We start from the raw sequence: 23,948 nt of genomic DNA on the forward strand, positions 1-23,948 counted from the left end.
TCTCCTAATCAGTCTCCCGAGTAGCCGGGATTACAGGCACACACCACCATGCCCAGCTCATTTTTGTATTTTTAGTAGAGATGGGGTTTCACCATGTTGGTCAGGCTGGACTTGAACTCCTGACCTCACGATCAACCCACCTCGGCCTCCCAAAGTGCTGGGATTACAGGAATAAGCCACTGAGCCTGGCTCTGGTTTCATATACTTTCATGAACATATTTATCTTTATTGTTTAAGAATTATGCAAGATATTAGGGTCTTCATTCTAAATATTGATTCTAAGTACAGCAGACTAGAAAAGGTATAGTTAGCATCTGCTGATTTTAGGACCCATCTAGACGATACTACTTCCAATACATTCCTGAAATCCAGTGGTATTCTTAATCATTTGGTCCTCATTAAAATGAAGGACCCAAAGACTTCCAGGTAATTGAAGTTTCTGCTTAACTGACATTTTATTCTCTATAAACTAAAATCTCAGGGAAAGGCACCAGGAGAATTAAAAAAAAAAAAAATCAACCATTAACTTAAAATAAATATTACATAGTTTTTATAAAAACTGACCTACAAGATTTTGTTTTTTTTTTTTTTGAGACGGAGTTTCGCTCGTTACCCAGGCTGGAGTGCAATGGCGCGATCTCGGCTCACCACAACCTCCGCCTCCTGGGTTCAAGCAATTCTCCTGCCTCGGCCTCCCAAGTAGCTGGGATTACAGGCATGCGCCACCATGCCCAGCTAATTTTTGTATTTTTTTTAGTAGAGACAGGGTTTCACCACGTTGACCAGGATGGTCTCGATCTCTTGACCTCGTGATCCACCCCCCTCGGCCTCCCAAAGTGAAGATTTTTAATATAAATATTTCACCATGAAACACAGCCAGACCCCATCCAGTTTAAATCAACGTAAAACATTAAATCCAAAATTCTCAAGTACCTTGACCTTATACCTGCTCCTATTAAAATTGACTTAAAAGTACAATCAGTTAAACTGGTTATTTTAGTTAGCAGTTTCCCTACCTAAAAAAAAAAAAAAAAAAAGAGTACAATCGGCCAGGCATGGTGGCTCATGCCTGTAATCCTAGCACACTGGGAGGTCGAGGCAGGCAGAGATCACCTGAGGCTGGGAGTTCAAGACCAGCCTGATCAACATGGAGAAACCCTGTCTCTAATAAAAATACAAAATTAGCTGGGTGTGGTGGCGCATGCCTGTAATCCCAACTACTTGGCAGGCCAAGGCAGGAGAATCACTTGAACCCGGGAGGCAGAGGTTGTGGTGAGCCAAGATTATGCCATTGTACTCCAGCCTGGGCAACAAGAGCAAAACTCCGACTCAAAGAAAAAAAAAAGGAAAATTGGGGTCATAAATTCTATAATCTATTTCACTCAAATGACCTAAAACTATTGCTTTTCATTGGAGGGGTGGAACTGTTTCTCATTTAAATACATTCTTTTCCAAAAGAAAAATGAATGTCAAGGCAGCTGAATACATCCAGTCTAAATTTTCAATATAATGTTCCTAAACATGTTAGAAACATTTACCATGTACATGACTTGCTTCAGTGGTGAGCACACTAAAATTGGAACAACATAGAGAAGATCAGTGCAGCTTTTGTTAAGAAAACAAAGTTCCTGACACATTACAGATTTTGGAAAAAACTTCACAAAACTTTCCCAAATTCAATGAAAGTTTTTTTTTGGTTTTGTTTTTTTTTTTTTAAGGAAAATACAGGTACCTTGAAAAGAAGCCTCAGTCTGAGAAATTGGGGTCTCTCATTCTGTCCAAACCCTAGGAAAAAGGTCAGGTGGAATTCTGACAAAAGCCCTTGCCCCAGCATTGCATGAATGGAGTTAAGATGGCTCATAATAAAGTGAGAAAGCACTGGACAGAGGCAGGAATCTCAGTTGTGAATCTAGATCTGCCACAAGCAACATGTTGCCTTATACATGGCACTTCCTTCAACCAGACCGGGTGAGGTAAGGTTTCCACAATTCTATGAATCTAGATTTTTATCACCATCTCCCTCTTTATTCCTATTTGCTTCTCCTTTAAAGTTTACAGAGAATTCCTACTTCTACTTATATAACAGAAAGCCTGGTTCTACACAAAGGCACAATTTTAGCATCCGAGGAAACTTCCATGCCTAGAGAGCCCCTGCTTCTATTACTAGGGGACTTGCTTTTAATTGGGCCATGGAGGCAGAAGTTGGCTACCACCACTGTGAAGATTCCCATCTCTCCCACAATTATCGAACTTCTCCTCCCACCTAAAATCACAGAACTTGCACAGCTTGGGGAGCTGTGCCTTTTGTCTCAACCTGTTTGAATGTCAAACAGGTAACTTTAGCTGCATAATAGAGACCTATATAGAGTTTAAAATTTAATATTGATTAGGTATAGTAATAAGTGATTTTGTGTCATCTAAAACCTTAATCTTAAAACAATTTTTTAAATTAAAAGTAGTATTTATATTATAGCATGAGTCAAAGATGATTACAGCTACCACCTCCCACTTTCTATACCTCTGCCTTAGTGGAAGGGAAGCTAGGCAAGGAAATGTTTTAATAAAATGAGACAATAGATCCAGAAACCGCATCTAGAAGTACTCAGGCTGATTCTTTCCTCAGGTTTTTCTGAGCCTAAAGCTATTTCTTATGCAGCAATTCATTTGCCAGGTGTAGGCAGGCAAAGTCCTGATTCAGGAATTTTAAAATAAACAATGAAAAACATTTCTGATATAACGTACATGAAAAGATGGCTGGGTGGTGGCTCACACCTGTAATCCCAGCACTTTGGGAGGCCGAGGTGGGTGGATCATTTGAGACCAGGAGTTTAAGAGCAGCCTAGCCAACATGGCAAAACCTTTACTCTACTAAAAATACAAAAAAAAATAGCCAGGCGTGGTGGCACATTCCTGTAACTCCAGCTATTCAGGAGGCTGAGGCATGAGAATCTACTTGAACCCACTGCACTCCTGCCTGGGTGTTGAACTGAAACTCTGTCTCAAAAAAAAAAAAAAAAAAAAGAAAGAAAGAAAGAAAGAAAAGAAAGGAGGAAACTTGAGTGGTTTGAGGGTGACAACTTACTTTTCACTGCACAGTCATTTGTGCCTCATTTTGTTCCATGTTCTTATATTTCTTACTCAAAATTTCAAGTATTTATAAAATAAAATGCATTTTATAAAAATTTGATTCAAACAGTAAGTTTAACTTTGAAACCAAGTTAATAAAATCATTCCTGCTTTTAAAAAACTCAGTGCTTTCCACTGATTTTCATTTTACTAAGAACTGCTTTTCAGTTATTTAAAAATTGTAAGCATGAAAGTTTCACATTGCAATAATTATAAAAATTAGTTCTGTCAAATTCAATGTTTTCTTCCACCGATTTATAAAATCACTATGTCCTAATACAAAACCCTGTGTTAAATATCTTACTACAAGGAGCTACAAATGAAATGGTAAACTGTGCCTATAACTAAACTATCAGAAGAACCAAATCATATTGTTTCACCATGCAAATGTGCAAAGTCTTACTGGATTGGATTCTCCACTAAATTCACATAGCAAACATAATTTTGCATGTGATTTTTTGGGTAATAATTTATTATAGGTGTTTACTCTATGTTTACTTTTGAAGTTCTAAGATAAAACCACCATGTTATTAAGGGGAAACGAAGATGGCACAATGACTTCCTGCAATAACAACGTGCAATACTTGATATTGCAATGCCCAATGCCTTAAATTCTTTTTTTGTTATTCTATTGCACAAAAGTTCTCTGTTTAAAATTTCAACTTTTATTTAAGTTCAGGGTGTACATGTGCAGGTTTGTCACATGGGTATATTGTGAGATGCTGAGGATGGAGTACAATTGATCCTGTCACCCAGGAAGTGAGCATTGTGCCTGATAGTTTTTCCACCCTTACCCCCCACTTCTGCCTCTAGTAGTCCCCAGTGTCTACTGCTGTCTTTATGTCCATGAGTACCCAATGTTTAGCTCCCAATTTAAGTGAGAACATGTGTTATTTGGTTTTCTGTTCCTGTGTTAATTTGCTTAAGATAATGCACGGCACAAAAGTTTTTTAATTAAATGCAAAAATACAGCATAGGGGAAGCACCTTCATTGAAAACAAAAAGATTATTCTTTAGCCAAAATGATGACTATTCAACCACTTCCAAATTCACAAATGAAAACAAATTCAAAGATTGGACAACTAGGTAATACTTAAGCAGTAAAGCATATTAAGAACTAGTCAAGTTTCTAAAATGTTTATATTTGGAAAGAAAAGTATATCTTCAAGACTTGCTGAATCTACTTCATTTCTAAGTAGTACAAGTGTTATCTTTTCTCTGTCAATTCAGAGTATTGGAAATGGAGTCAAATGCCACATTTAGATTTCGACCCTCAGTGACTAAATATTTCTTAAGCCTCCCCATCGTTCAGCAAGTTGCATAGATTTCTACCTCCAAAATGTACCATTCCTTCTTGTCTTAGTCTGTTCAGGCTGCTATAATAGACTATTAAACACTGGGTAGCTTATAAGCAACAAACATTTATTTCTCACAGTTCTGAAGGCTGGGAAGTATTAGATCAAGACAGCTTCTTTGTTTATAGATAGTCATCACATGGAGGAAGGAGTGAGGGAACCCTCTGGGGTCTCTTTTATAAGGGCACTCATCCCTTATAATCACTTCCCAAAGGCCCCACCTCCAAATACCATCACACTGGGGATTTATGTTTCAACATAGGAATTTTGGGGAGAAGTAAACATTCAGTCTGTATCATTCTCTTTCTAATCTCAAAATCATGGCCTTAGTTCATGTGCTTATCCCTAAATGCCTCCTAACCTCTTTGCCAACACTCTCTCTCTCCATTGTGACTTTCTTCACATCACCAAATCTCAGACACAGAAAGAGGTGCCACAGAATAAAATCTAAATTTCTTAAAGTAGCACCCAAGGCCTGCATGATTTGGTCCTCTCTACCTCATCATTTCTACTTCCTCTCCCATCATATCCATCCCACAGACTTATATGGCTTTGCATGTTCTAGTATTACGGCTTGTAATGCACCTGCTCCCCAACAGCTGAAATCCTACTGGATCCTCTAAAGCTCAAGTCAAATGCCACTCTCCTCCCTCAACTGTTTCTCCCCAGTGAGATATTTCCCTTCTCTGTGCCCACCTGTACTTCCTTTGAATTGTTGCTCTACTATAGCTCTCAGGTTTGTGTTGGAGTCAGTTACTTACATAAATGTCTATCTTCCCCACTAAGGTTTTTGTCTGGTTCACATATGCTTCCCTTAAAATACTGAAAACTTATCAAGCCATGAATATGGAAGCCATTCAAATAATGTGGACCACTGTTTTCTAGAAGTTTTCATTCTAAAAAAGAATATATAAATATATTCAAAATAAAATTAGGAGGTGAATTTTATGGTATGTGAACTATACTTTTAAAAAATGACTTTAGGATAAGTGGTATATGAAAGGTAAATTAGAATTTTTTTAGCCAACCCAGTACACCATCATCTTTGATGGTTCTGTTTTTTTATGAAGTTAAATATAACTTTGGGTTGGCTAAAAAAAATTACTGGGAGGCCAGGTGCAGTGGCTCACACCTGAAATCCCAGCACTTCGGGAGGCCCAGGCGGGTGGATCACAAGGTGACGAGTTCGAGACCAGTCTGGCCAACATGGTGAAACCCTGTCTCTGCTAAATATACAAAAATTAGCCCCCAGCTACTCAGGAGGCTGAGGCAGGAGAATTGCCTGAACCCAGGAGGCGGAGGTTGCGGTGAGCCGAGATCACGCCATTGCACTCCAGCCTAGGTAACAAGAGCAAAACTCCGTCTCCAAAAAAAAAAAAAAAAAAATTAGCCCAACGTGGTGGATTGCATGTGTAATCCCAACTACTTGGGAGGCTGAGGCAGGAGAATTGCTTGAACCCAGGAGGCGGATGTTGCAGTGAGCCGAGGTCATGCCACTGAACTCCAGCCTCGAAGAGCAAGACTCTGTCTCAAAAAATATATATATTTGAAATTGATTCTTCCATATTTTAATATTATAGATATGGGGAAAAAAGTAGACCACCTTTATTGTTTAAGACCTAATAAACTTATTTATAAGACAGTTCCTACTCTAAAACCCATGGAAAGGATCATGATAGAGGCTTCTTCAGCTTATCTAGATCATCCCCCACAAAAATCAATTGTTAAAAAAAAATGCCGGGCGCGGTGGCTCACGCCTGTAATCCCAGCACTTTGGGAGGCCGAGGCGGGTGGATCACGAGGTCAAGAGATCGAGACCATCCTGGTCAACATGGTGAAACCCCGTCTCTACTAATACAAAAAATTAGCTGGGCATGGTGGCGCGTGCCTGTAATCCCAGCTACTCAGGAGGCTGAGGCAGGAGAATTGCCTGAACCCAGGAGGCGGAGGTTGCGGTGAGCCGAGATCGCGCCATTGCACTCCAGCCTGGGTATCAAGAGCGAAACTCCGTCTCAAAAAAAAACAAAACAAAACAAAACAAAACAAAACAAAACAACAACAAAAAAAAAATTAGACTCACCCATGAGTTATCAAATACAGAATCACAAAACGCCTGATTTCTACCTGGAAAAGAAAAGTACCCTAACTCCGCCTCTTTAAGCAAAGCAGGCTCAACCAGGTTGAGTGTGGTAATTGTTTCATCCAACTTTCTACTGGGAAAACAGTTCTGTTTTAGAAGTAAGGTCCACATAAGTTATTTTAGTTACTCTTCTATACATCCGAATGTGTGTGCACAGATTTTTTCCTGGTATTTTTAAAAACTTGAGACATAATGCACATACCATAAAACTTACTAATTGTACATTTCAGTGGTTTTCAGTATATTCACAATGTTGCACAACCATCACCACTATCTAGTTCCAGAACTTTTTCATCACCTTTCCTTTTCAAAAGGAATCCCAGCACCCATTAAGCTGCCACTCCCCATTTCCCCCTCCTTGCAGCTCCTGACAACCACTAATCTCCTTTCCAAATGTCTATTCTATACATTTCATGTAAGTAGAACCATATAATACGTGGTCTTGTGCATCTGGCTTTTTCTTACTTAGGATGTTTCCAAGGTTCATTCATAATATAAAATGCATCAGTACTTCATTCCTTTTTATGACTGCATAATACCCCAATGTACAGATACCGAATTTGTTTATCCATGTAGCAGCTGACAGGCATATGAGCTGTTTCCATTTTTTGGCTATTATGAATAATGTTGCTTGTCACTGGTGTACAGGATTTTGCAGGAACACATTTTCAATTCTCTTGGGTATATACCTTCCAGAAGGGCTGGATCATAATAACTGTTACCATTTTTAACCACATTAACGCTGAGGAACAGCCAAACTGTTCCATTTTCAAAGGGCAGTACAACATTATTTTTATTTTCACATTTTGATTAAAAGCAAATTGTTCAATCCCTAGAGAAAATGGTTTCATTTAGGACCAAGTGTCCATAGAAGTTAAAATAAATTCAAGGTTTTATAAGATAAATTAAATCCCTTCAAAGCATAAATAAGCACAGAAATACTTCAAATCCACATTAGAGCAAAGTTTATTCTAGTCATCAAAGGGATTAAATATGCATCCATTTAAAAAATTAAGAAAAATGACAACTCCCAAGTTTATATAGTCAGCCTATAATTATGCACTGATCTCTCCTCACAGCAACTTCCAAATAGATGTCTAATAGACAGTTCAAATGAATGTGTCTCAAACTGAATTCTTATTCTCTCCATTCTCCAAACTGCTCCTCCTTAGATTTTGCCTAGGCCCAAAATCTTGGTGTCAAGTTTGATTCCTCTCTCTCAACATATACCCCCATATTCCAGCTAGAAAATCCTATTGATTCTATCTTTAAAATATATCCAGAATCCCATCAATTCTTACCACCTCTACCAGATCCATCATCTGTCACCAAGAGTATTGCACTGAGCTTCTAAGTAGTCTCCCTGCATCTACACTTGATCATTATGGTCTAGTCTCAAAACACAGCCAAAACAAACCCTTTAAAGCATATGTCAGATTGTGTCACACCTCTGAAGTTATCCAGTGGCTTCCCATTACCTCCACCTCATTCTGCTTCATCCATGCCAGCTATGCTTGGGCCTCAGGGCCTTTGGCTTCTTGTTTCCTCTGCCTGCAATGTTCTTCCCCCAGAAGAACATTGCATGCTCTCTCAACTTCTTCAAGTCTTTGCCCACATGTCACCTTCTCTGTGAGGACTTTTCCTGGCCACTCTATTTAAGTCTGCAATTACTCCCAAACACTTCCTTAGTCTTCCTTCTCTGCTCTATATTGCTACATAACATTTATCACTAACATGACATATACTTTATTTCTATTTACTCCCAAGAATATAAACTCCATTAGGGCAGGAGGGCTTTTCTGTTTTGCTTACTGCCCAACTCCCAGCCCTTAGAACAGAACCTGGCACATAAAATAATTGCTCAATGAACATTTGTTGAATGAATAAATGAACACATAAAGGATGCACTGAGCTGCTCAAAAAATAAGACTAAACAGGTCACAAATATTTATGAGGAACTAGTATTACTACATCCAATAAAGTTCAGATGAGCGTGGAAAGCAATTATGGAAAAAGACACCACAATGTTTCTATAGTTGGCTTTAGGAAAAGTTACATCCTTGCTCATTTCATGGAGTTTGGAACAAATCCGTCCATTGCCAAAGGCCCTTAGCTTCTGAAGAACTGAAAAACTCTGGGAGTTGACAAGTTCCTGGAGTAATGATGTCCTTAAGTGTCACATATACATAGAGCCAAGGACTTTCTTCATCTTCTATTAGTCCCATTCCCAGGATCTTCACAAGCACATCCATAGGTTTCCTGACAACTTTCTAAGACCTACAAACTGGTGAATTGGGCTTCTTCAGAAGCATAATCACAGCACCTTCAAGCAGAGATGAATCTTAAATATATGCTTTATCCCAATCTCTCACATATTTTATATAAAAGAAAACTAAAGAAAAGAGAAAGTTATTTGCTCAAAATGTATTGAATAGTTACACTAAATATTTTTCAAAAAGTAAGGGATAAACATGACTAATCTGAGTTAGAGAACTGAGACTTTGGAACAAATAACAAACAATACTATTTTACAAAAATTTTAAGTAAAATGATCATATCTGGTAATGATTCCATCCATCATCCACATATCAGATTTAAAAGTTATATATAAACAGAGACATTGACAGAATATGCTCTAGCATTAGGCAAACAAAGTGAATGATGGACCAATACAGATTTTTAAGAACGTACACCTCTTCCCCAAAATGAGGCTTTTTGTGCCCAGTGTTGGGAATGATTTGGATTCCTAAAGTCTTTCTGCTAATACTAACTTTTTACTGCCTTCAAAACAGATGTATAAGGATGGATAAGGAAACCAGTCATTTTCATATGGGGTTAAGAGGGAGCAGAGTTAAAAGTCTACATGTGACCACCACTGCCACCCCATCCCCTCCCCTCACTCCTGCCATATTCTAATGTATGGCCAGTCCCTGGCATTGTTACAAATAAAGCTATGCTGTAGCCTTTAAAAATGCCTTCTAGTAGCAAGATATTGTGAACCACTATTATGAACTATGTCGCATCATCCTACAGAAAAAGAATCATTTTCATGGACAGTAATTTCTGACCAAAATCCTTTCCATCTTCTTCACTTAGTGGCATCTTAATTTCCCCTTCAAGGTCCACTCTGTTCTTTCCTGTGAGGCCTTTTCTGACCACTCCATCTCTTTTCTTGACCAGCTGACCTATGGCATTTGTTTTCTGTGTCTGTCATTTGGCATTCATAACACACTGGCAAGTAACATCTTTTGTATTGTTGTCTTCGTTATTGCTGACTATTCCTATGTTTGACTGGAAAGTCAGTCTCAAGGAGTGATGTATCTCATAGCCTATGGGGAATTTCTGGAAGACACATAGTAAAGTATAATTCCCTACAGATAAAGGAGAAGGGCCAAAAGCCTTAAGAGGGTGACTGGGTTAAGAATACACAGCACAACCATCATTTAACTGAAATTTAGAAGCTTTTCGTTACACCAAAACAGTGATTCTCAACCTTTTTAAAGTAACACGATATCTTTTAAGGTCAAAATGTGTTAACAAACAAGACCATCACTCATAATAGTAGTCAGGTATTAAATATCTCCTAATTTAAAGGATACATTAATTCAATGACATTTTAGTACATACATGTAAGATACGGTACTCATTCAGTATACAGAATGTATTTGGCATACACAAAAAGTTGAGGTTCCCCCAGGACCTCAGGCTGGCACATGGTTTAATTTTATTGTACTGTGGACATGGAATATTGCCATATTGAAAAGTACTGCACCTAAAAATATTTAGGAGGAAGCTATATATATATCATATATAAAACAAATATACCTATATTTAGGAGGAAGCTATATATATGAGATATATATAACATATATATCTCATATATACATATATATATATGAGATATATATAACATATATATCTCATATATACATATATATATATATAAAACAAATCTCCATTCCCCTACAAAAAATAAACACAGCAGAAAACTCTTCCGTAACTCTTCTCATGAAGGGTATATTTTAAGCACATGCCTCAATGTGAAACAATTCACTTCATGTTTCAATAATAAACTTTTCTTGTGGTTTTAAATATAGCAGAAGGAACAAAAGTTAACATAGACAAAATCAAATAGAAAACATTTGGAAGTTCATCTCATGTATACATTCTGATTCTAGTGAAATTTCACTCCTATTTATCCATTTTACCACTTTTCTTTTTTTTTTTTTGAGATGGAGTTTTGCTCTTGTTGCCAGGCTGGAGTGCAATGGTGCTATCTCGGCTCACCACAACCTCCACCTCCTGAGTTCAAGTGATTCTCGTGCCTCAGCCTCCCAAGTAACTGGGATTACAGGCATCCACCACTACGCCCAGCTAATTTTGTAGTTTTAGTAGCGATGGGGTTTCTCCATGTTTGTCAGGCTGGTCTCAAACTCCCAACATCAAGTTATCTGCCCACCTTGGCCTCCTAAAGTACTGGGTTTATAGGTATGAGCACCTCACCTGGTCGTTTTACCAATCTCTAATAAAAAATTAAATTAAATTTAAAAAAACAAGAATCCCAGTATCAGTATTTTCCAGCCAAGGCAGAAAAATTCTAATCTTGGTTGAAATCATCTGTGCAGTCACCAACAAAAAAAATGTAAATAAATCAGCAGTATAGCATAGTGCTTAAGGGTATTAGCCCTGAGCTCAAATCTTGGCTCTGCCATTTATCAACTATATGATCTTGGGCAAGTTACTTCACTAAACTATGGATAATTTATGTGAAGTGCTTAACATCATCCTTGTAAGGTTTTAAGAGCTAATAAAAATGGTTACTAATTAAGTAATTATATATAATAGATATAAATATATAACAATCAAGTGTATTTTTATAGCAACAATTTCAAAACTTCCTTTCAACTCCGATTTTCAAAGTTCCTTCTTGTCTGGCTTTGACAAGCCTATTCCCAGATACCTTAAACCTCCACTGGCCTGTAACTAGTTCTACTACCTCCAGTTCTACCCATGGCTGCTACCACAGAACATTTTTGGAAAACAGGGAAAGAAACAAACAAAAACCAGGACACCTCTAGCATACACCAAAATAACAACAAAATCTACTTTGATACAGTGAATTCACTCAAGTAGGAATCACTGCCTTAGAAAATGAGACAAAAAGGGCAGGAGAAAAAAAAGTATTTAAGTATTCTTAAAACCCTTATCTCCAGTTAGGCAAATGATTTGTTTGCTGATTTAAGCCCAAGCAGATCTTAACATCATTACTGTCTGGAGGAGCCCTAATAACCAACCAGACCTACTATTGAAAGACTTCTCTCATTAAAATAATTTTATTTACCACTTAATTTAATAATGATTCCACCACTGCTCGCCTGTTTTTAATATAAGTCCCAACAACATCTTAAGGTTTTCTCTTTTCCCATGCATTCCAACAAGTACTGAATTAGTTCTTCATCATGTGTTTAGGCCTCCTGTTGGGAAGCATAATTAAAATTAGGCAGGCAACAATTCCACTTGGTACTAAGATCCTGTCAAATCCTCCAAAGGAAATGGCCTGCTTTCTCCAGGAATTGGCTGAGAGTCCTATAAGGAAAACAGGAGCTGCTCAACTTGATGCTGGCCATTCAGTAGATGGCACTCTTCCCTTTGAGTGCAAATTCAACAGCTCCAAGAGTATGTTCTGTTACATTCAGGTGTGACACAAAGCCGGGGTTCTCTCTTCAAAGCACTTAACTGATAGTCACAATCCCTCCTGAAATGCTGATTGGTCAAGGCAGACACTCTATAAGAGCACAGGGACGTTTAGATTATAAGACAAACACAATATAAAATCATCTACTTAAGTGATGACCAATTAATCAGCTTCTCAGAGGTTTTTACTATGTCAAGCAAATATACCGTTCTTATTCAGGCATAAAATGTTCCTTTCTTCCCTATTATATTCTGCTTATAGCGGTGACAGCCTTTCTGTGGCTAGTGACCAGACCCGTGTCTACTACATGTTTTATTAAGGTATTTAGTGATGGCAAAGTGCTTCAAGAACTATGATTTTATCCTTATCAACTCACTATGACAGATGAAGTGAAGGATGTATTACTTTCAGCATTTTTAACTGAAAATAAATTTGATACCTATTTAAAAACCAAACATTCTAATATGAAAATCACTGCAGATCTAGTTTTGCAAAAAACAATTGTTTTTAAAGGAATGAATTTCTAATTCATTGATAACATGTACTTTAATAAATAGCTCCCAATTATTAAGTGTCGAGTAAGGTTTGTCACAATTCTATTTTGAAAATCTTTATTTGAAACTTAAGCAGACAGTTGCAGGGAGAGAAAAAAAAAAGTGGGCTGTGGAAATAAAGAATACGAACAATGCATCAACTTCACTGCAAATCCTTCTACCTCCCATTTGTCACAGGCAATGAAGTGTTTCACTCACCAAAGCACTTATGCCCAATCACAACTCCATTTGAGCTCTGACCATTGCCCTTTTCCAACCACGTCCTTGGATATTAAAAGGTTGACCTTATAGAATTTTTTCCTCATGTATTAAAACAAATGAAAATAGAAGTCAGAATGCAGGTAACAGTTGCTCACTCTAACTTCCTAGGGCTTAAAAGTGGAGTGTTCTTAAAAGTTCCTGGGAAGGGAGGCCTTGATTTCCAAATACACTTCTTTAGATACACCAAGTAAGCCTAACTATCTTCTCCAGGAGGATGAGTAAACCCATCTTTCTGCTATGGCATTTAGTCATTCTAGCAAATCAAAAGATGACAGGATGAGAATGCTGTATGGAAAAGGAAAAATGAAATGCTGTCTTTTCTCAGGATGAGCTGAGCCACTGTGGAAGAACTGCACAGAAACACTGCTGATGAGGACAAATTAAAGACATACACTGAGTTCCCATAATACTAAAAAACTCAGCACTTCTCCAACCTGATTGCTTTTACATTGTTTGAGTTCCACCTTCACTAGCAGGTAACCAACAAACAGCCATGGGAGCTGAGTTAAATAGGTTAAGTCACTCACATCAGCACTCTCTTCATCCATTTCATCTAAAAAGGTGACCAATTCCCTTCGTGAGGGAGGGGAAATTAAGAAATCACAAGAATAAATTTAAAGAAGTACGGGAGTTTTAAAAAATAATTTCATGTCTATTACTTGGAGTTAGGTTATCTTGCTTAATCCACTGCCTGCCTTAACATATCTGTGATCGTTGTTATTTTATTTCATTAATATAGTACACTTCTTGAGACACTGGTTTTAAAGACATTATGTTATTGTCCTTAAATTTCTCAGAAGTGTTTTTACCCCCTAGCTGGTTGAGGGAAATGTTTATCCTATGGAAATTGCATATGCCCACTGCAGAAAAAATCAGTTTCATAACCCCAGATTAAAACCATAGCCTTGGCCGGGCACAGTGGCTCACACCTGTAATCCCAGCACTTTGGAAGGCCGAGCGGGGAGGATCACTTGAGGTCAGGAGTTCAAGAGCAGCGAGGCCAACATGGTGAAACCCCAATTCTACTAAAAATAAAAAATTAGCCAGGCCTGGTGGTGGGCGCCTGTAATCCCAGCTACTGGGGAGGCTGAGGCAGGAGAATTGCCTGAACCCAGGAGACGGAGGTTGCAGTGAGATCGCACCACTGCCCTCCTGCCTGGATAACAGAAACTCCATCTCAAAAAAAAAAAAAAAAAACCAGACTTGAAGAGGTAGTCATCTTAAATGCCAGTTAATGTACTGTGTATACACCAATCTCTTCAGGCCCATTTTCACTGGAAAAAAAAAAAAGTAAACATATATGGTGCTGATGCAGATCAGTCTGACATCAAGTAAAAGGCTCAATTTAGATATAACTTTATTATAAAGATACAAACCAGGCCTGTGGCTCATGCCTGTAGTCCCAGCTACCTGGGAGGCTGAGGTGAGAGGATGGCTTGAGCCCAGGAGTTCGAGACCAGCCTGGGCAACATAGTGAGAGCACTTCAAAAATACCAAAAAAAGAAAAAAGAAAAAAGAAAAAAAAGATATAAACATATGCCAAAGCCTATACATCTTGTACAGTAATGGTTCAGATTTTAGCAGAGTTCCAACGAGGCGATATTATCTTCAAGAAACAAACTTACAAGCGTAAGCCTTTTAAAATCAAAGACAGGTTTCATCCATTTTATACCTTTTGGTGATCATGCTACTACTATTTGGATTATACTAGACAACTCTGAAAGCTGCATTCATTCTTTAAGGTTTCTAGGATACTCTAAATTTATTCCTTCAGTGTAGTTAAGTAATATCCTAGAAGCCTGAAAGAGATTGTTAATGCAGCTTTTCAAACATACTCAACCAAAAAACAGTTTAAGGAAATAAGGGGCGCTCTGATTCTCATTATCTGTGCTACCATCTAAGGCTTTAAGTTAAACAGTACTTTCTTAACATTTAAATATGTTTTCTACTGTGCAATTAATTCAATTTTCAACTTTGAGACTCATCCAGATATTCAGCAACATTAAAATGCACATGAAATAAAAGATCCACAAACCTTTTTTCTCCAACACTTTTCCCACATAAAGGTGTTAACTCTATGCATACTGTTGGTACTCAACAAATATTACATTAATATACCAGGTTAATAATTTTTAACTTTACCTAAAGGAAGAGAATCCCTCAAGTAGCATGGTTTGACATACACATACATACACACCTCCCCCCGCCCCGATAATTAGCTACTGCTAGAATAAAAAATAATTATATTTGTCTAAGGGATAACAGACTTTTTCTTTCAAGTAATAGCCAATGAAAGACTTCTAACCTGTATGTTTTAGAGAGGATTCTTGATATATACAACCCATTACAGTAAAAATTGAGACTGTCTTGGCGTTTGGCCAAGAGAATTTAATCTCTGGCAGAACCTGAAAGACCTCATAACAATCTTACCTATAAATATTCTGGCATGGACCTGGAGTTCAAACCATAGAGTATTAACAAAGAAGACATAAAATAAAGTATTAAGGCATTCATTTTGAATCTCAATGACATGACAGTCTATGACTGCCCAATTAATTTTAAATTGGGTTTAAATAATTTCAAATACATCTGTGTTTAAAAGGAAAAATAGCACTACTGATTAGATATTTACAGTTTTTTAAAAATTCAAACTCTACGTATTTAATATTTTCAAAGGAATGTGAAAAGCACTAAATCTAACAAAAATAGTGTTAATTTAGTGTGAGAAACAGATTAGTAATCTGCATCTTCAATAAAGCTTGCACTTTCTTAATTCAACGCATGCTTGTCTTTTTTTTGAGAGAGAGTCTTGCTCTTTTGCCAGGCTGGAGTGCAGTGGCACAATCTCAGCTCCCTGCAACCTCTGCCTCTGGGGTTCAAGCGATTCTCATGTCTCAGCCTCTGGAGTAGCTGGGACTACAGGCCACCATGCCCAGCTAATTTTTCTATTTTTAGTAGAGAGCAGGTTTCACCATGTTGGCCGGGATGGTCACCATCTCTTGATCTCATGATCCGTCCACCTTGGCCTCCCAAAGTGCTGGGTTTACAGGCGTGAGCCACCGTGCCCAGCCCACACGCTTGTTTTTAAATATTTTTTCCTAACATTCCTAACTTCCATAAAGTTAATCTGCTCCATTTAAGCAAAGGAAAATGAGTTATCATGCAAGTACAATATAATGGAGGCTTATGTCGAAGAACATAGCATCTATCTACGATGATTCTAAACATTACTTAAACAGCACCCAATTTGCTTGACATACCAACTACAATGGTGAAGCAGCAACACACAGTTCCTTGAGGAATGTGACAAAGTATAAGCTACAAGTTACATCTTTCCATTTAGGGTTCATTTTAGGAAGTAACTCAGGTGGTATTTAGAAAAAACAAGTTAAAAATTTATCTCAGGTTGATATGATGTTGGTAAACAGAGGGTGATAAGGTTTACTGATTTAGTGCAGAACTGGAATCTCCAATGGGAATTAGTGCCCCCTGGGGACCTACATATCTGACAAGTTTAAATTAAAAAAAAAAAAAGACTTCAGTACCTTTAGTAATTAGAAAGACAGCATACTCTGGCACAAACTCTAGCACCCTAGCTAAACATATGTGTGTATGTCAGAAGAAAATATTCCTTCAACATCAAAAGGTGACTGTACTTAATGCAGATTAAACATGGCTCTTTAGATTTAAGCACAACTTGGTGGCATGAATACCACCATGTGTTCATAATGTGGTTAAACAAGACATGTGCACCTGACAATCTTGGGAATACTATCTTCATAGTATTGCTAAACAGCAACAAGGGGCAGTGGTTACATGGGCTCACTCTTGGGCCAGACTCGGGGTTCAAAACCAACCTGTGTCATCTAATATCACTACACCTTGGGAAGATACTTAACCTCTCCACGCCTCTGTTTAGTCACTGGGTTATTGAGAGGATTAAGTAAATTAAATTATATAAAACTCTTAGTGCCTGGTATAGAGGTTAGGCAAACAAATACTGGCTATTACATATATTTGCTGAGTCTTCACATGGTGGGTAGCATGACATAACAGCCTTCAAAAAGATATGTCACTTTATATACTGATAATGATAAACACATAAAGCCCTGAGTACAAACTCTATTCTAAGCACTTTACATATAACAACTCGGTTAAGCTAATGTTCTGATGTGACTGTTCCCCAACACACTACACACACAGTTGGTTCAAAGCTGGGTTTCTATGCTTTTATGTGGTTTCCTCCCTCAACAGAAACAATTCTTATACTCTGATGACAGGCATACATGCTGCCAAGTAAAGTACTGCTAATCAACTACTTTGAGATGGGAGAGATTAACCAGCTAACCACCTGTAGGCTTACATGTGACAAAGGCACTCAGACATGATAGGCCTACTTCAGGAAGCCTCAAAACCTCAGAAGTTGGGCACCACCCTGCATCTAGGGTTTAGGATTGTGATTGTGCATAGGAGTTGGGCTGTTGCTGATGTTATGTTCTCTTAGTCTCAAAAGACACTCTGGTTTTACAAAGACCAGATCTACACTTTAAACATAATTGAACAGAATTCACGTTCATCCTGGGATAATACTGAAGAAAGGGGTGAGACAGCAAAGTGTGTAATTTTCTCACTTTCGGTCAATGCTTGAAACTTACATTTTGAAAATACAATCCTATCATGCAAAATTAATATTTCCCAAGTGTCATATGATCAACTATGTCCAATGTTTACCAAATATTTCCTATCATATATGTAAAATGCAGCATATAATATATTCAATAAAATATATTGAATGTCTCATACCAACTATCTCAAGAACTCCTTCAAATTAGGTTTAACATTCAAAATAGATACACCAGTTTCTTCTTTAAAAACTATTACCAACATGCCAGCACTTCTGGCCACTTTAAGTGTTAGCACAGACTGAGCTCTTCAGAAAGATGAAGAGTTAAATGTAGTGGTCTTTATTTGTTCCTGGTCCTCCTTACATAAAGTTAATCTGCTCCATTTAAACAAAGGAAAATGAGTGATATAATGCAAGTACAATATATGGAGACTTCGATATAAAAACTTTCTACAAATGCTCCATTTATAAAGTTCCAGTTATTTACAGGGTTAAGTTAACCCTGTAAATGGGTTTGTCCCATAACTTAATTACACAAATATTTTTGCGTGTCATCCTTGCGCAGGGGCCATGCTAATCTTCTCTGTATCGTTCCAATTTTAGTATATGTGCTGCCGAAGCGAGCACAATTACACAAATATTTTTAACAATCAAGTAGCTAACTTAAAAACGACAAATTGCACTGTACTCTTTTTTTTTTTTTTAAATAACACTCTCACTAGGAGTCTTCTAAAGCCAAAATTAGGAACGTACCCGGCACTGTGCAGTCAGAAGCCATTACAAGAAAAGCAACCATTTGATATTACCAAATCTAAAATGCTACCTAATTTAACGTAAACGTGCACGCCTGTGTATGTAGCTAGTCCCATATCCCAGAATGTTATCAATTCCTTCCCCCAAACTTGCATGTAATCCTCCCTCAAAGCTCTTGGTTAGGTTAAATTCCTTAACACTCTACCAGATTAATTGCAACAGCACATGTGCCAAGGAAATTAGTGGTTTTCCTTGTGTTCCCGTTTTCAACGAGCACCTACTTGCAACTAAATCTCTGCAACAAAAAAGTTCACCTGAGGCCATTCTTGCCATTTTAAAAGAGGCCCAGATTATTCTACCTGCCTGTGGTCTTGCCTGAGCTACAATAACATACCTCCAAAGAGGCTGGACGTGCCCCAAACACCAGCACACTAGACCTCCTGCCAACTTCGCCTGTCAACCCTAGCAGGAAGCGCAACCTAACATGCATACGTTTGTAGGGGTGGTGTGTTTGTGTGTATGTATGTGTTGGGGGGATGGGGAAGTGGATTACAGGAGAAAGGTGACTGAACACTTTCAACTTGTACCAGTTTTTTTTTTTTTTTTTTTTTAAATAAGGATAAAAAACTAAAACGAACTTTCTCTCTCTTTCCTCCACCTTTTCCAAGCGCAGGAACCTCCCACCACCATGGAGGGCACCTCCAGGGCTTAAGGGCCCGGGGTCACCTAAGCTTCAGCCAGCAAATGACTTTAGTACTCCCCGCCTTCGTACAGAAAACCAGAGGACGCCCGAAGCGTCAGGCCCACCCCGCGGCGCCGTAGGCCGCGCACCCCCCGCCCCAAATCTTCCCCCGCAGGTACGCTCCCCTCCAGCCGGTCCAAGGACCCCACTCCCGCCCGAAAAAAGGCTTCACCTGAGGCCGCCGAAACAGCCAATAAGAAGTCCCCTCGGCCCCGCCAGCTGCTGCTCCCCACCCCTGCGCGACCCTCGGTATAGCGTCCCCGCTGCCAGCCCCCGCGCGGGTGCCCACGTCCCCGCCCGGAGGAGAGGCGGGACGACGGCGCCTCCGCTCCCCGCAGGATTACCTCGCAGCCCGCAGCCGGCTTTGTGTTTCCCCTCCCTCCTTCTCTGCAGCCGACCGGGCTGCAGCGGCTGCCCGATCCGCCGCTGCCGCCGCCTCTTAAGCGCCGCAGAGCTCCAGCGGGGAGGGCGGGAGAAGGCGAGAAGGGGAGGGGGCGTGAGGAGGGAGGGACCTGGACAGCGAGCCCTGTGCAGCAGGAAGCGGCGACACCTGGGAAGCCGACGCCTCTAGCTCTTGCTCTCTGTTTTAAAAAAATCTAATTTAAACCCCTCTCCTTTCCCTCCCGCCCCTCACACTGGCGACCGTTACGGGATGGCGGCTCGCGCTCTGGCGGGACCAGCCGAGCGCCCCGCGAGCGTGCCTTGGTCCCGCCCCTAGGCCCCCAAGCGCCCCTAACCACGCCCTCAAGGACCGCCCCTCTCGCAGCCCCCGTCGCCTCTGGCCCCGCCTCTTGGGCTCCGAAGCGTCCTGACCCCGCCTCCTCAAAGCCCCGCCTCTGGCAGCCCAGAGCTCTCTCTGGCCCCGCCCCGAGCGCCCCTCGAGAGCCCTGGCCCCGCCCCCGCAGCCCCCTCCGCGCCTTTGAGTGCTAAGTCCGTGAAGCCGCGGCGGTGGGGGCCTGAAGGACCGGCAGCCGGGAGGGCCTGGTTCGGGGCGGCCGCCTGGCGCCTCTTCAACGTCGTCCTCCGGCAGTGCAGCTCGAATCTGCAGCGTTCCCGGAGGGCCAGAGGGGGAAACGACCCCGACAGAAACCCGACCGCGAGGGGGAGGAGGGGCGCCTCGGAAATGTCTCCCGCCCTAACTGAGCGAGCCCCCGACTCCCACTGCAGAGGCTGAGCTGCCGTTTTGAGTCAGCCTCGGCCGCCGTCACTGGCTGCTGGGGCTTTAGGGGGAGGCCACTGCAAAGGTTCAACCTCCGCATGCCCCTCATGGGGCCTGGACTTTCCTCTCTGCACAGCTGCCTTCGCGGGCGCCTCGTCCCCCCAGCCCCGGCCTCACCTCCACACAGGGACAGGGCAGGGCTCTCGGTTCCGCTCATTTGGACCCCTCGAGAGTCTTCACTCCCACTGTGGCCCTGGCCTCTGAACCTTATGAGAGCTCACCTCTTTGAGGCGAAAAGTCGAGGCATCGCCAGGAACCTTCAAAATGAATCCGGGCCCGGCCAAACTTTGCAACACGCAATTGCAGAGCTGTGGATCCATCCACAGGTGACACCGGGCCGCCCTCCGCCCCATCGCCCAGACATGTTTCTCACCTACTCTCGAAATAGACCTCCCAGCAGTGCACACTTTTCTCTGCCACCCACGACTTCCACGTCCCTCCTGCACACATGCTCTCCTTGGGCACCAGTACACTTGCAAGCACACCCCTCGGAGCGCCATTCTAGTGATTCATGGTCCCTTGGGCCAACCCCACCCTAACACACACAACAAACTTCATTCCCCACCCGTATCTCTCTTCGTTTCCAAGGCACTGGCGACAATCCACTTCATTTCCTTTCCTCATCTGCAGACTCGTCCCCCTCAAATACCTCACGCCATCCCCTCATCTTCATCCCCTCCCTCCTCCCTAAAAATGTGCTAATTAAAATGTAGTTTCCTCTTCCCACACACGAAGTGTGGAAAACAAATCTTGTCTTGACACAAACTGTGATTTATTTATCTTCTTCTCTCTCCACTGGACTAAAGCTATAGAAATTTTAGTCTACCACCATCTCCCATTTGCTCAAAAATCCAACCATGCCTTATTATTTTTAAATACTCTTAACGAATCGTGGGGAAGGCTTCCTAGTTTAGTGGGGGAACAGTGCTTAGAAAATGCCCAGCCTGACATTTTATTTGGCATTTAAAAATATCTGCAGTATTTGAGAGAGATATTGGGAGTGGCTGGATATTTTCTTGCCTTTAAAAAGCAAAAAAAAAAAAAAAAAAAAAAAAAAAAAATCAAAAGCTTTGCATGCATCAAGCTTAGCCTTTTTATGAATAGCAAAAAAAGTATGCTAAGGGAACCTATCAGAATATAGTCCCCACTATATTTTGCTAGTCACAAATCTAGACCCCACCACCGCTACCAAAAGAAGACAAATTAACATAATCCATTTTAAGCACGTCTGATGAACAGTCTTTTCCATGAGCATTCCGTTTCTCAGTTTCTGGACAAAATAGATATAAGATCTCCTTACCCACCGAAGATTCAAAGCTTTCTTCTAACCAGGGTAGTAGACGTACGTGTCTGTGTCTTCCGTTCTCTAGGTGTGGATTCTGCAATGCTGCACAGAAACCCACTGCAGCCTCAGACCAATAGCAGCAGCAGCGGCTGCGGCGGTAGCAGCAGCAGCTTCTCCCAGTGCTGAGTAGTGAAGTGTTTGACTTAGTAGACTCCACAATTACCATTAGGCGCTTGCTTATAAGAGAGGAGGCGGAATCTTTCTTAAAGGAATGGGTTTTGTTTTTCCAGTATTGCTTCATAAGAGGCAGAGAGGGTGGAATCAGGGAGTTTTTTTTTTTTTTTGTGGACTGAGTAAAGCAGTACAGCTGTGGGAGGTCAAGGTTAAAATTAACTGGGTGATTGAGGAAGGGAGGCAACGATTTTAGTGTAAGTCAATGAAATGCCAGAAGCCCCAGTTTTAAAAAGCCCTGCTAACTTCAAACATTGGGGTTAATGGCAAAATAAAGCTGTATGCCTTGAAACTGATGAGTAATTTGTGCTAATATTTAATTTCCAATCATCGTACTAAAATGATAACAATGTAAAGGAAAGCTATTTAGTATTTAATTCAAGAATAAAAAGAAAAAGGAAGTAAAACTTGTTTATGTGACTGGGGCAATGGATTCAAGTCCTACCTATAAGCATACTTGGAACTTCAGTGAATACCAGTATTAGAAAATATATTATTGACAGATTTCAGTGTGTGCTCATGTGTTATAAAAATCACAATATTATATATAGAAAAAACAAAATAGATCTAAAATAATTTTTGGAAGATAATAGCACAGTATTATGCTATTTCAATGGCAATTCAAAGGTCAGCAAAATTAAGAAACACAAGTGGATTGACTGACTTTAAGTGCATTTGAATCTACTATTTACACTACTAAAATATGACGTGTCCACACATGAGAATCTGCATTATAACCTTAAATGTTATCTTTAATAATATTACTTGATTTAAGCATTAATGAGCTATGTTTTTTTACTTTATAGGTAAATGAAGAGATGTGATCTCAAAATATGAATAGAAAAAAAATACAGAAAATATTCTGCCTTTGATTTTCTTTGCACAGCCTTTGTTAATTATGTACCTGTGTGATCTTGACGAGTAAATAACCTTACTTGGTTCTTAGTTCCCTATTTTGTAGAGTGAGGAAGTTGAATTGGAATTTCCCAGGGTCCTTTAGCATTCCAAAATAGTGTGATTTTATGACATTCATATTTTTATATTTTTTTTATTTAATGCAAGTATGTCCTGCTCTCAATTACTTTTTCTGAAAACTTGGATTAAAAGTAAATCTTTATTGTAAATGCTTAACCAAAAATGTTACTTGCCACTATTCTGAAATATTTCGGCAAATTATTTTGTAAAGTAAATAAACTTAATTTTATCTGATTATGATTTTGTATCCAACTATGACCAATTCCCCTGAAGTAGGACCCTAATATATTGTTAAGGATACCAACTGACTGGAGTACTATAATGTATGTTATGTAATAACTAAAACATATTTTAAAACTGTAGCATTTGTAGGATGGTAGAAGTAAAACAGATTGTAGAGCTTACCTACTCCAACCCTATAGTTTTGCACATAGAAAACATGGAAACCTGAAGAAACAAAATGGGGACAGTGTCAGGCACAATACTAGGGTTAATTATGAGTCTCCACTCTTCACACACACAAGGCAAGGAAACTACACATGAACATACACAGGTTCATATACCCACTCTGGGGTCTGAGCAGGACCTGTCACAACAAAAACAAGTAGTTTCAGGCCGGGTGCCACGGCTCATACCTGTAATCCCAGCATTTTGGGAGGCGGAGGCAGGCAGATCATTTGAGGTCAGGAGTTTGAGACCAGCCTGCTCAACATGGTGAAACCATCTCTACTGAAAATACAAAAATTAGCTGGGCGTGGTGGTGGACATCTGTGATCCCAAATACTCCAGAGGCTGAGGCAGGAGAATCGCTTCAACCTGGGAGGTGGAGGTTGCAGTGAGCCGAGATTGCACCACTGCACTCCAGCCTGGGCAACAGAGTGAGACTCTGTCTCAGAAAACAAAACAACGGTAAAAACAAGTAGTTTCAACCATTGATATTATTTGTATAAATATAAACTAAAGGGATATATCAAATAACTACTTATAA

General features: G+C 39.9%; 1 protein-coding gene and 1 non-coding gene across 7 annotated transcripts in view; both read right to left on the reverse strand.

The window, feature by feature from the left end:
- The window catches only part of ADD3 (adducin 3), a 137,980-nt gene extending 116,009 nt beyond the window's left edge, over positions 1-21,971 (reverse strand). For 2 of the 6 annotated variants that reach the window (XM_064373888.1, XM_012450183.3), the window contains exon 1: positions 19,595-19,704. The gene's annotated coding sequence lies outside the window, so the exon portion shown is untranslated. Of the gene's footprint in view, positions 1-19,594; positions 19,705-20,690; positions 20,709-20,842; positions 20,861-21,769 lie in introns of those variants that run through there. The other 4 variants (XM_012450181.2, XM_012450180.2, XM_012450184.2 and 1 more) reach the window with 4 other exon arrangements.
- Positions 18,277-18,382, reverse strand: LOC135274038 (U6 spliceosomal RNA). The gene has a single exon (XR_010341855.1). It is a non-coding gene; the product is annotated as a U6 spliceosomal RNA (small nuclear RNA).
- Positions 21,972-23,948: the final 1,977 nt, after the last annotated feature.

The sequence above is a fragment of the Aotus nancymaae genome, unplaced genomic scaffold (genome assembly GCF_030222135.1).
Source record: "Aotus nancymaae isolate 86718 unplaced genomic scaffold, 86718_ANA_hifiasm-v0.15.2.pri h1tg000010l, whole genome shotgun sequence".
NCBI classification, from domain to species: Eukaryota; Metazoa; Chordata; class Mammalia; order Primates; family Aotidae; genus Aotus; species Aotus nancymaae.